This window comes from Choloepus didactylus, chromosome X (assembly GCF_015220235.1).
Source record: "Choloepus didactylus isolate mChoDid1 chromosome X, mChoDid1.pri, whole genome shotgun sequence".
Classification (NCBI taxonomy): Eukaryota; Metazoa; Chordata; class Mammalia; order Pilosa; family Megalonychidae; genus Choloepus; species Choloepus didactylus.
In genome coordinates, this window is record NC_051334.1 from 30129646 (window position 1) to 30143584 (window position 13939).

Here is a 13939-nt window from a genome sequence, read left to right on the forward strand (position 1 = left end):
AATCCCTTGCCCCAGGCAGCTACCACTTGACTGCCCTTCCCCAGCGTTCTGTAGGAGAGTTCCGGGAGCCACCTACTACATGCAAGGTAAGTTCCAGGACAGTGAGTCCCTCAGGCCACCACCAAAGAGATTGGATGCTCCTAGCATGTGCACATGGGCTACTATGCTCCCTCCAGAATTGGGACCAGGGATTCACACTGGGAATGCAGGCCACCTTGGTGCTGAGCAGGTGAGAGGTGCAGAGAAGGCCAGCCAGGGTGGAAGCTCCTACCACTTTTAAGTAGCCTTTTTCTTGATTTGGCGCCCCGTTACTGCAGTCCTTTAACTGTGTACTGGAGTTTTGAGAAAGATGTTTCTGCCAGTTCTTGCTCATTGTTCAAAGCTTCTATGGGGGAAGGAGCCGTGAAGTATCTTACTTTGCCATCTCATTTGGGTGGGGCCTCTCTTTTGCTTTTTGATGCTACTGTAAGTCCTCTCCTGGTTGTCAATGCCTGCTGTGTGACTGGTGTCCAAATGCTAGCTCTCTCATGGGCTGTGATTCTTCAGTACCCTCCTCACTGCACAGTTCTTAGATATGGACTCAATCTCTTCTAATTTCTTCTCAGCCCCTCTCTCTAGGGGAACACACACAGTTTCCTTACTGCTGCAGTCCTTACCCACTGGCAGGCAGGCCCTTTGGCGGGGCACAAGCAAGAGACTCAGGTTTTTTTGCCTTCTGTATTAGTCACTGTTCTCCTGACAAATGTGTGTGTGTGTATAAAGAGATTTATTTTAAGGAATTGGCCCTTGCAGTTGTAGGGCCCCACAAGTCCAAGATCCAAAGAGCCATAGGGCAAGTTGGCTGGAAATTCTGGTAAGAATGATGTGACAGCTTTGAGTCTGAAATCTGAAGGGTAAGGTAGCAGCCTGTAAATTCTGGTTAGAACTGGTGTTGAAATCTTGAAACTGAAATCCATAGGGGAGGCCAGCAAGCTGGAAACTCAGAGAGGAGTAGATGGTGTAGTCTTGAAGCAGAATTTCTTCTTTTTCTCTGACCGTCAGTTCTTTGCTTGTAAGTCCTCCAACTGATTGGATGAGGCCCATCCCAATTACCAAGGGTAATCTCCTTTACTTCACTGATTGTAAGTGCTAATCACATCTACAAAATACTTCCACAATAGCATCTAGGCCAGTGTTTGACAAAAAAACTGGACACCATAATATAGCCAAGTTTATACATAAAAGTAACCATCACATCTTCTGTCATGGTCAGTTGATTCTTGGGAAACTCACATGACCTTGCCATTGCTGCTCCAACAAGCTTTCTACATTCAGAATTCTTCTGGAAAGAGCAAGTACCAGTCTCTGTGTTGACACAAGCCTCCAAACTCCAGGTATATATGGCAGGGTCTCTCTCAGACTCTCACCAGATTGGAACTACAGATAGCTGCAGCTCTGTAACCAAGCTGCTGGAGGGTGATATGTCTTGACAGCACTCCTAACTTGGCCTGCCGAGGCCCCCCTCACTTGGCTTTTGTTGGGGTTTGAGGTGGGGGTGAAAACCAACACTCCCTCAAAGATGAAAACTAATAAAAATCTCCCTTCTAGTCTTCTGCCATATAGGCCGTGGGAATTGTTTTAGTGATAGTCATAAAACCAGTTTTCCCACCTCTTGGCAAGTCATGTAGGGAGGGGCCTGGAAGCTCTCTTTAGCATATGACAGAACTTTACCTTTATTCTCTTCAACTCTATCAGATACATCTTATGTACCATTTCAGATATTTTTGGCCTCACCTATTATATCAATAATCAGTTGCTATGTAACAAACTGCTCCCCAAACATAATAACTTAATATAATAACCGTTTTATTTGCTCATTATTCAGTGGATCAGCAGTTTGGGTTGGACTTAGATGAGCAGTTCTTCTGGTCTCACCCAAGTGACAGGAACAGAAACCATTCATGGTCCCAACAAGGTCTCCCTCTCACAAAGTCACCCCCAACCCCACAGGGTGTGGTTAAAAGCTGAAATTTTATCAGATCCTTTAATGGGCCATTTCATTAGGCTGGCTGCTTCTGAGTGATGAGGTATATGATGAGATCAGTGGTTCCCATGGCCACGTGCAACTCCTTTGCAATAAAATGGGTCTGTTGCTGTTAGGCAATGCTGTATGGTATACCATGACAATAAGTGACCATTTTGTAAATTCTTAAATGGTGGTGCTGGTGGAAGCACTGTGGATAGGGAAGACAAACTCATATAGAGAGTATGAATCAATTCTGCAAAGAATGAATTGGTGTTCCACAGTCACACACTCCTTAGTGTGGAAGGGACCCAAAGTAATCAATCAGTTACCAAACGGGCAGGCTAGTCAACTTGAGAAATGGTGCCATACTACGGTCTCATTGTTGATCTCTTCTGCCAGTTGATCTCTTGGGCCAGGAGTAGCTAATCAAACCTTGTTGAGAAGGAGCCTTAATTGGCCTGAAAGGTGTCTGCATTCTATTGGGGGGATCCCTTGCCCCTTTGCTTTGCCTTCTTAGAATGCAAGCATAAGAAGGACCTTGTCCATGATGGACTACTCAAGCTGCTTGTTGCCAGGCAATCTAGATTTGGGGTTATAGGCATTGTCTGGGACCCTGGTACTGATGGAATATTACAGTCCTCCTGATAGGGGAGACTTGGTTGCAGCCCATCCCTCTGGGAGAAGGGTGGATTCCTGTTTCCAGTTAGTTTGTTGCCTGCAACCCAGCATGAGTTCTCAAGGTTACTTTCAGACAAATCTGCTCTTTGTACTAAACTACCCTATTTAAATTATGTTAACTTTCACTTCTGTGTAGACCCCTTGATTGATTTTTTTGCTTTATAATCATATTTCTATTGTGATAATATATGTATAGAGCATAAAATTTGCCATTTTGACCATTTTTAAGTAGACAGTTCAGTGGCATTAATTGCATTCACAATGTTGTACAACCATCACCACTATTTCCAAAATTTGTCATCATCCCAAACAGAAACTCTGTACCCATTAAGCAAAACCCCTCCATTCCTCCCTCCCCCCAGCCCCTAGTAACCTCTAATCTTCTTTTTGTCTCTATGAATTTGTTTATTCTAGATATCTCATATAAGTGGATCCATACAATATTTGTCCTTCTGTGTCTGGCTTATTTCACTTCACTTAGTGTTTTCAAGGTTCATCCAAGTTGTAGCATGTATCAGAACTTCATTCCTGTTTATGGCAGAATAATATACCATTGTATGTATATACCACATTTTGTTTATCCATTCATCATCTGATGGACACTTGAGTTGCTTCCACCTTTTGGCTATTTTGAATAATGCTGCTATGAACTTTGGTGTACAAGTATCTGTTTGAGTCCTTATTTTCAGTTCTTTTTGGTTTATACTTAGGAGTAGAATTGCTGGGTCATAAGGTAATTGTTTAACTTTTTGAGGAACCATCAGACTGTTTCCCACAGTGCCTTGATTGATTTTGTCTTCTGATTTGGTGATTCTCAATGGAAAAGGACTCCCTCATAACCCAAATATCCCCCTATTTTCTACCCAACCTTTGCTTTCCACCTTACCTTCATTTAGCATTTTTCTCGGTATTGGCCAATACCCTAAATAATGAGTGTGTCAGAATACCTGCTAGCTTGCTGGAAGAATTAAAGGCAGCCTATTCTAATTTTTCCTATCATTGCCATAAGGAACCATTGAATTAAGCCCTCTTATACCAAGACACTTAAAGAGGGAATATAAAAGTATTAAATAAGTGCAAAGGGCAAAGAAGGAAGAGACACCAACTGTCCATTACCCTCCCCCTTTCACCCCTGGGCCCAGGGCAGAACACTCTCATTGTCTCATGTCTCAGCATTCTCTGACTTAGGAATTATGTATCTGATGACAGATGATATGTTACTGCTCTTCCATAACATGGCTCATCTATATTCATCAGGACTCTTTTTGGAACAAGCCAGCATAATAGGGTTGATGGATGTAGCACACCAACTTCTGTAACTCCAGCCAGTGGCCAAGATCAACCCTTCACATCTCTCCCTTTCCTTGATAGCCCCCATTCTTAACTGCCTGTGCCCCCATCCAGTAGATAAAGGTCAACTCTCCACTGGCTCATCTCCACCAAGGCTGTCTTCTGAGGAGTTGTAACTCATCTGTGAGAAAAAAAGAGTTTATTTTTTCTCGTTTGGAGTCAAAGTTTAATGAATACTAGGAATCAAAACATTTAGGGGTTCTCTAGGACTCACAACCATATCTAATTGTGATGGGACTCTGTACTTAGCATTGTTACTGAAATGAAAAGTCAGACACAAAAGACAGAGGAAGCAGCCAGAAGCTGAAAGTCAACGGAACCCAAAAGAGAAGGAAAAGGCCAGGAGAGACCGATGTACATTGCCATGTGACAGAGGAGCTGAGGACCAAACATCACTGGCAGCCAACCCCAGAACACCAGTCTTTGCGAAGAAAGTATTGTCTTGATGTCACCTTGATTTGGACTTTCTTTTAGCCTCAAAGCCGTGAGCCAATAAATTACCATTGTTTAAGCAAACGCATAGCATGTTATTTGCTTTAGCAGTGAGGAAACTAACACAACCATTGAATCCATTAACTTTGAAAGAAAATAGCTAATTGGAAATATGACAATTTCAATTGATGCAGAAAAGGCATTAGACAAAATTCAGCACCACTTCTTGATAAAGACACTTAGAACACTAGGAATAGAAGGATACTTCCTTAATATGATGAAGGGCATATACAAAAGGCCCACAGCTAACATCCTATTTAATGGCGAGAGACTGAAAGCTTTCCCTCTAAGGTCAGGAACAAGACAAGGATGCCCACTGTCACCACTGTTATTCAACATTGTATTAGAAGTTTTTGCCAGAACAATTAGGCAAGAAAAAGAAATAAAATGCATCTAAACAGGAAAGGAAGAAGTAAAACTTCCCCTATTTGCAGATGGCATGATCCCATATATAGAAAATCCTGAAAAATTCACAGCAAAGCTACTAGAGCTAATAAATGAATTCAGCAAAATGGTGGGGTACAAGATCTACATCCCCAAATCAGTGTTTTTATACACAACCAACAAACAAGTGGAAGAAGAAATAAAGAAAAAAATTCTATTCACAATAGGAAGAAAAAAATCAAATACCTAGGAATAAATCTAACCAAAGATGTAAAGGACTTGTACACAAGCATCTATAATATATTGCTAAAAGAAATCAAAGAAGACCTAAATAAATGGAAAGGCATTCCATATTCATGGATTAGAAGACTAAATATCATTAAAATGTCAATCCTACCCAAAGCAATTTACAGATTCAATGCAATCCCAATCAAAATTTCAACAATCTTCTTTGCAGAAATGAAAAAGCCAATCATCAGATTTATATGGAAGAGTAAGGGGCCCCACCCTCTCTTTCTCTCTAACTGAGCCACCTTGGCAGGTGAACTCACTGCCCTCCCCCCTACGTGGGACCCAACTCCCAGGGGTGTAAATCTCCCTGGCAATGCAGGATATGACTCCCGGGGATGAATCTGGACCCAGCATCGTGGGATTGAGAATATCTTCTTGACCAAAAGGGGGATGCAAAATGAGACGAAATAGTTTCAGTGGCTGAGAGATTTCAAATGGAGTCGAGAGGTCACTCTGGTGGACATTCTTATGCACTATATACATAACATCTGTTAGGTTTTAATGTATTGGAATAGCTAGAAGTAAATACCTGAAACTATCAAACTCCAACCCAGTAGTCTGTACTCCTGAAGACAATGTATAATAATGTAGATTACAAGGGATGACAGTGTGATTGTGAAAACCTTGTGGATCACACTCCCTTTATCTAGTGTATGGATGGATGAGTAGAAAAATGGGGACAAAAACTAAATGAAAAATAGGGTGGGATGGGGGGATGGTTTGGGTGTTCTTTTTTACTTTTATTTTTTATTCTTATTCTGATTCTTTCTGATGTAAGGAAAATGTTCAGAAATAGATTGTGGTGATGAATGCATAACTATATGATCATACTGTGAACAGCTGATTGTATACCATGGATGATTGTATGGTATGTGAATATATTTCAATAAAACTGAATTTAATTTAAAAAAAAAAGAGTAAGGGGCCCCAAATAGCTTAAACCATCTTGAAAAAGAAGAATGAAGTTGGAGGACTCACTCTTGATGATCTTCAAACTTATTACAAAGCCACAGCAATCAAAACAGCATGGTACTGGCACAAGGATAGACATATAGACCAATGGAATTGAATTGAGAGCTCAGAAATCAACCCTCACATTTATAGCAAACTGATTTTTGACAAGGGGGCAAAGACCACTAAATTGGAAAAGAATAATATCTTCAGCAATCAGTGCTAGGAAAACTGAATCTCCATTGGCAAAAAAAAAAGGGGGGGGGGACCTCTACCTCACACTTTATACAAAATTCAACTCAAAATGAATCAAAGACCTAAATATAAGAGCTAGAACTATCAAACTCCTAGAAGAAAGTGTACTGAAGCATCTTCGGGGCCTTGGGTTAGGCAATGGTTTCTTAGGCTTTATACTCAAAGCACAGGCAACAAAGAAATATAGATAAATAGGAGCTCATCAAAATTAAAAACTTTTGTGCCTCAAAGGATTTCATCATGAAAGTAAAATGGCGACCTACAAATGGGAGAAAATATTTGAAAACCACATATCTGAAAAGGTTTAATATCCAGAATATATAAAGAAATCCTTCAATTTATCAACAAAAAGGCAAACCACCCAATTAAAAAGTGGGCAAAGAACTTGAATAGACCTCACTCCAAAGAAGATATACAAATGGCCAGAAAGCACATGAAAAGATGCTCAACATCATCAGCCATCAGGGAAATGCAAATCAAAACCACAATGAGATACCATTTCACACCATTAGAATGGCTGCTATGATAAAAACAGAAAAAAAAAAAGTGATGGAGAGGATGTGGAGAAATAGGAACATTCATTCATTGCTGATGGCATTGCAAAACGATGCAGCTGATGTGCAAGACAATTTGTTCCTCATAAAACTAATTATAGAACTACCATATGACCTAGCAATCCCACTACTTGGTATGTACCTTAAAGAATTGAAAGCAGGGACTCAAACAGATATTTGCACACTGATGTTCATAGCAACATTATTCACAATTTCCAAAAAATGGAAGCAACCCAAGTGTCCACCAACAGATGAATGGGTAAACAAAATGTGCTGTATATATATAATGGGATATTATTCAGCCATAAAAATTCCTGATACGTACAACAACATGGATGAATCTTGAAGACATCATGTTGACTGAAATAAGCCAGACACAAAAGGACAAATATTGTATGAGCTCACTGATTTGAAATACTTGGAATAGGAAAACTCATAGAGTCAGAATCTAGAATATAGGTTACAAGCAGATGGGGTGGAGATAGGGAATGGGAAGTTAAGGCTTAAAATGTACAGGGTTCCTATTTGGAATGATGGAAATGTTTTGGTAATGGGTGGTGGTGATGGTAACACAACACTGTGAACACAATTAACAGCACTGAAATATATATCTGAATGTGATTAAAAGGGGAAATGTCAGAGTGTATATATGGTAACAGAATAAACATTTTTTTTAAATCCATGGAACTACACTACACAAACAGTGAACCCTAAGTTAAACCATGGGCTATAGTTAATAGTACAATTATAAAAATTTTCTATCATCAATTTTAAGAAATGTTCCACACCAATGCAATGTGTTAATGATAGAGTGGTATATGGGAATCCTGTATTTTATGCAGAATTGTTCGGTAAATGCACAACTTCTCTAATAAAGGGAAAAAAAGTTTGGAGGGCCAGTTCTCTTGATCAGTACAAAGTGATCTGTAATTCATATTTTTAAATGCATTTCAAATAGAAAACTCAATAACTACTTCTAAATAAATTCATTGTGACTCCCAATTTATTTTTCCTTAATGCTAGATAAACTCAACAGTACTCTGGGATAATCTGCATATACAGGCTGGCAGTTGCCCACGTTTTTCAACTCCCAGGTTGAGAGAATAACAAATAGATCTCTTAAAAAGTCTCTTCTCTAATGAGCCAACAGTGTAGGCTTACAGATATGGTAGGTAGATAATGGTGATAGGGGAAGACAGGAGAGGAAAACACAGATTTTGGTTAGCCAGGTAGAAGGAAATGAGTGGATAAGAGGATCAGGGTCCAGCAAAAAACACAGAAACCACTCTAGTTCTTTCAACAGAGGGAAAATGAAACAGGAAATTGACTTCACGAGGGATGGAGAAGCTGAGAAGTCAATTAGGTTATGGTGAAATAACCCAGAGATTAACCACACCACCCCTACGGATGGTGGGGCCCTTGGAGGAGGTGGTATTATCAGAGCCCAGACACCAGGGCCACCTGGAGGGAACTAGAATCTACCTTGGCTGGATCTGCCAAGCAGTTGGTTGGTCAGAACTGTCCAGTAGTAACTAGGACCGTGGAGGGAGGTTTGTGTATTAGTCAGGGTTCTCTAGGGAAACAGAACCAACAGGAGATACCTGTAAATAGTATGAGATTTTATAAAGGTGTTTTACACAACTGTGAGGATGCACAAGTCCAAATTCTGTACGACAGGCTGCAAGCTAGCACTCTGATGAAAGTCTTTGATGAACTCCCCAGGAGAGGCTGGCTGGCTGGCTGCGGTAGAGATGAAAGCTCTCTCTTCTGTCCGCTGAAGGTATCACCTCCCCCTTAGAAGCCTTCCCCTGATTACATTAAACATCTCTCCCTGTGGAAGACACTCCCTTTGGCCAACTGCAGATGTAATTAGCCACAGATGCAGTCAACGTACTGATGATTTAAGTCCATGAAATGTTCTCACAGCAATAGATAGGCCAGTGCATGCTTGACCAGACAACTGGGCACCATCCCCTGGCGAAGTTGACACATGAACCTAACCACCACAGTTTGGTTTGGCAAAAGCTGGGTCTGCAGAAGAGATGCTGCAAGTCTCAGAGAGAGAGAGAGAGGGAGAAAAATACTGTTTTTTCCCCTCTTCTTGCTCCCCAACCATCTGCCCAGTACCATCCATTGGCCAAACCTACCCAAAAGCCAGAGAAAAAAGGAACCTGGGAAATACAGTTCCCTATGATACGAAGCAGAACAGAAGGGCAGCAAGGGATCTGAGAGCAAACCAGACAGTAATGAATGAGTAAACCACTCTTACCAGTCTTTCCAATATTGTGTGTTATCATCATTATGAGTGTTCTTTTGCCATGGGAGACAGTTTGGTTTGGTAGTTAAGAGTACTAACTCTGAAGTCAGACACCTCTGGGTCTGAAACTCTGCTCTAAGCACTTCCTAATTATGTGACCTTGGGTGAGTTGCTTAACCTCCTCTAGTCTCAGTTTCTCATATATAAAATGCTGTGAAGATTAAATGACCTAAAGCACTTAGCATAGTGCCTAGCACAAAATAAGTACTCAATAAACATTAACTAATGTAATTATTAGGGGTAACATGAAATTTCTAGATTAATTTTCACTCCTTTGTAGGATAAACATTATCCAACTGATTTTTCTTCCCCATATGTAGTTGCCCAAGAGTCAATTTTTTGTTCATTCTCTTAACTGTGGAGTTTAGATGTCTTTCTTATAAATTTGAATGACTTGTTAATATGGTGTGGTCATTAATCCTTTGTCACATTTTATATTTTGTATTGCTTGAAGCTGAAGAGTTGTCATTCTTACACAAAGCTGAAACATATTCCATTTTCTTCTGGGTTTCTAGAATTGGATTATGATATATAATTATTATTTAAGACATGTTTGTGTATAACAGATAAATAAAAATCTCTGCTATAATAGTCTAGGTGAGTATGATACTCTGAAGTATCAGAAAACCAGGCTCCTTCTATCTTGTTCTTTCATCTATTGGATGCTGACATAGTCTCCTATTCCAGGATGGCTCTCTACCACCTCCATATTCCAGGTAGCAGGAAGGGGGAAAGGAAAAGGCATGTGCCTTCCCTTTAAGGGCACAAACTGGAAGTTGCACATATCATGCTCACACACCTACCATTGGCTGGAACTTTGTCCCATGACCACATCTAATCACAAGGGTGCCTGAGAAATGCAGTTTTATTTCAGGTGGCCATAGGCTTATCTCAAAATTCTATGATTAGAGATGAAGGGGCAAACAGATATTTGGGGAAAACTATTGGCTTCTGCTGTTCTGCTATTCTGGCCACACAAATGTCTATGCCTGCCCTTCTTCCCATGCATAGAACATACTGTAAGAACTCCAAAGTACAGTATAGTTACTACATTTATCTCCAAGTCCAGGATCTCTGAGTGATGCATGAGTCTCTTTATCAGGTTCAGGTGTGTCTTCTTATGGTCCCACACTTCATAAAAAATGTCATGTGCCCCATCCACACTACAATGGTGGAATAGGAGCCAGGTAACAAGAGCAGAGACACTGATCCTGAAGAGGGAGAAGGGAGCCACTCAGCAGTCATCATCGCAATTATTAAGTCCGACTGGCTTGGAAATGCAAAACCTCCTTGTCCTAGTATTGGTTTAAATTCCTCACTCGGCTCACCCGACACCCCTTATGTCTTCTCTCTTAAAGGAACCATTTGTCCAATGTCCTGTGTCCTGTGTGACCCTTGTCTCTGACCTCCAGATGGTTCATTTCCCTTGATTAGTGTGGCCACATTTGCAATGGGCCTTTCTTTGGGATTGTTCAGCTTTCATAGCTTGTCTCCTGCTAAGCAGTTTGGGGGGGGTGGTAACTTTACTTTGGGGTTCTAGTAATCATAGGCATTTGCAAGCCAGGCTTTTGGTTTCTTTGACTTTCTGATTCCCTCTAACACTTAATAAGCTTCTGGTCTATTTGCATCTTGTCAGTTACATGTAAAAGTAATCATAGTCTAAGATGTCTTCCACGGAAATTCTGCTGTTTCATTGTTCTCAGTGCTGACTCATCCTCCTCTCATTCAATTAATCGCGGCTCCCTTAACACTCTTCTGAAACATTAGGTTTGGGTGGGAAGTGGATATCCTTAATGTGGACTTGCTTTCACTTACTGGTCAAGAAGAAAGGTGCTTGAGAAAGGCGAGGAGCCAGTCTCACCTCTTGCCAAGGCTTCCTTTTTAGCAGTCTCTTTATACTGCTTCACTGTGGGGTTACAGAAAGCAGTTGGCTTTTTCAATTGTATGGGGCTCTGGAATTGCAGGCCACAGGCAAAGAATGTACTCTTGACAGAACTGTATTCCCTTCCATTTTTGGTTGCTGTCTGGCTAGCTCTAACCCAGTCCATCCCTCTGTAGGATGTTGCTAAAAGTAGCAAGAAGCAGCAGACACTCCCCAACACTGTAAATCTTTCTTATCATTTACCCAAATGCTATTGCTTCCGATGCCTATAAGCTGCTTTCCAAGATCTTGCTGACTATAGTTAATGCTGTGCCTAGCTAAAAAGCCATGTGCCCAGCTAAAATTTGTTTCTATGGAAGAAAGAGAAAATGGATGTTAAGAGAAAACTAGCGTTCTCTGCCACAAATACCTATTGATTCAGATACGTTCGTAGTTCTACTCCATAAAGTGAGTCAGCAGCTTGTGGGAGGCATAGGGCCAGCAAAATTAAAAACTAGAGTCCTCAAATTGCCATATCATTTGGTATCACAAGACTCACTTTGAAAAAGGAAACCCAGACAACCTCCCCCCATCCGCCCTGCACCCAGCCAATTGTAGCTACTTTTGCTAGTTTTGATATGATTGATATAGATGCCCAAAAATTATCTCAATGAAATTAACTTTCTGGGCCCTGTCAAAAATTAACTGAACAATAGCTTGATTTCGAAAGTCTAATAAAACAGCTATACAGTGACTTTAAAAGCTATAAAGATAAGAAAACTCATGCACTATTCTAAGATTGCCAAAGTAACTTCTAAAATTCTTTTATTCTCTTTTAGATATCTTGAATGTAAATTTGAAACTTGTTACATATTCTAAATATCTCATGATATTTCCTCCCTTCTTTCATTATAAAATAAACCTTTGAAGAGAATTAAAAATTAGTGATTGTCACAAAGATTTTTCTTTCTCTTCTCAGCATGTTTGTATTCATTATCTATAATTTTCTTGGTGTTCATTTTTTCTGATATATCTACTTCTGATTCCTTCACCTCTAGCACTAGAGACAACTTTATTTGTACTGTCAAAAGACAAATTATATATCAAATTTATTTGAAAATGGAGACAATGACCATTCTAAGCAGAAGTTCTGAAACAAAGCCAAACAGACTTTGAAAAGTATACTCTTTTGGTTATTCATACTGGTGTGAAACATAGAAGACTTTTTTTGTCAACTATTTGGTAGACATCAAACCATATTTATTGGGTTAGTGAATTAACAGATTTTTCTTTTTAATAATCCTAAAATACACTGGAAAATATTGGACACCAAAGTACTTGGAGGAGAGTTGGGGCTTTTGGGGTCTAACAAGGAGAAGACATGGTGGGATTATATAATTCAGAGTATTGAAGTTTGTGAAAGCATTCAGACCAGATGAAAAGGAATTTACCTCAGCTTAGCGTCTCTGAATATTCATACCAAGAGAGAGGAGGAGGGGCACAAAACCGAGGGGACACAATTATGTGCGATAGAGTATCTAGGACATGTGTCTGACAGGAAATGATAGCACTAATCATAATGATTGGTGACATCACTATTGAAATAACACATTTTCTTTATATACATAGTCTCTTGGTCTCACAAAAACTTGAGAAATGGTTTCTGTTATTCTTCTCATTTTTCAAATGTGGAAATTGAGCCGTGGAAGGGTAACGTCCCCAAAGTTACACAGCTGATGTTGTGGTAGAGCGAAAACCTGAAAGTCTTTGACAATGAGTGTTAGGTTGGAAAATGAAGTCATGCCTTTTCTCCATTGGCATTCGGCAACTCTGTGAATCTCTCCTCCCCCTGACCCCCATCTACAGCATATCTCCTTTTCATCTTTTTTTTTTTTTTTTTTTCTGCTTATTTATACTTTATTATTTTTTTTTTAATTTTTTTATCATCATTTTATTGAGATATATTCACATACCACGCAGTCATACAAAACAAATTGTACTTTCGATTGTTTACAGTACCATTACATAGTTGTACATTCATCACCTAAATCAATCCCTGACACCTTCATTAGCACACACACAAAAATAACAAGAATAATAATTAGAGTGAAAAAGAGCAATTGAAGTAAAAAAGAACACTGGGTACCTTTGTCTGTTTGTTTCCTTCCCCTACTTTTCTACACATCCATCCATAAACTAGACAAAGGGGAGTGTGGTCCTTATGGCTTTCCCAATCCCATTGTCACCCCTCATAAGCTACATTTTTATACAACTGTCTTCGAGATTCATGGGTTCTGGGTTGTAGTTTAATAGTTTCAGGTATCCACCACCAGCTACCCCAATTCTTTAGAACCTAAAAACGGTTGTCTAAAGTGTGCGTAAGAGTGCCCACCAGAGTGATCTCTCGGCTCGTTTTGGAATCTCTCTGCCACTGAAGCTTATTTCATTTCCTTTCACATCCCCCTTTTGGTCAAGAAGATGTTCTCCGTCCCACGATGCCGGGTCTACATTCCTCCCCGGGAGTCATATTCCACGTTGCCAGGGAGATTCACTTCCCTGGGTGTCTGATCCCACGTAGGGGGGAGGGCAGTGATTTCACCTTTCAAGTTGGCTTAGCCAGAGAGAGAGGGCCACATCTGAGCAACAAAGAGGCATTCAGGAGGAGACTCTTAGGCACAAATACAGGGAGGCCTAGCCTCTCCTTTGCAGCAACCGTCTTCCCAAGGGTAAAACTTATGGTAGAGGGCTCAACCCATCAAACCACCAGTCCCCTATGTCTGTGGTCATGTTAGCAACCATGG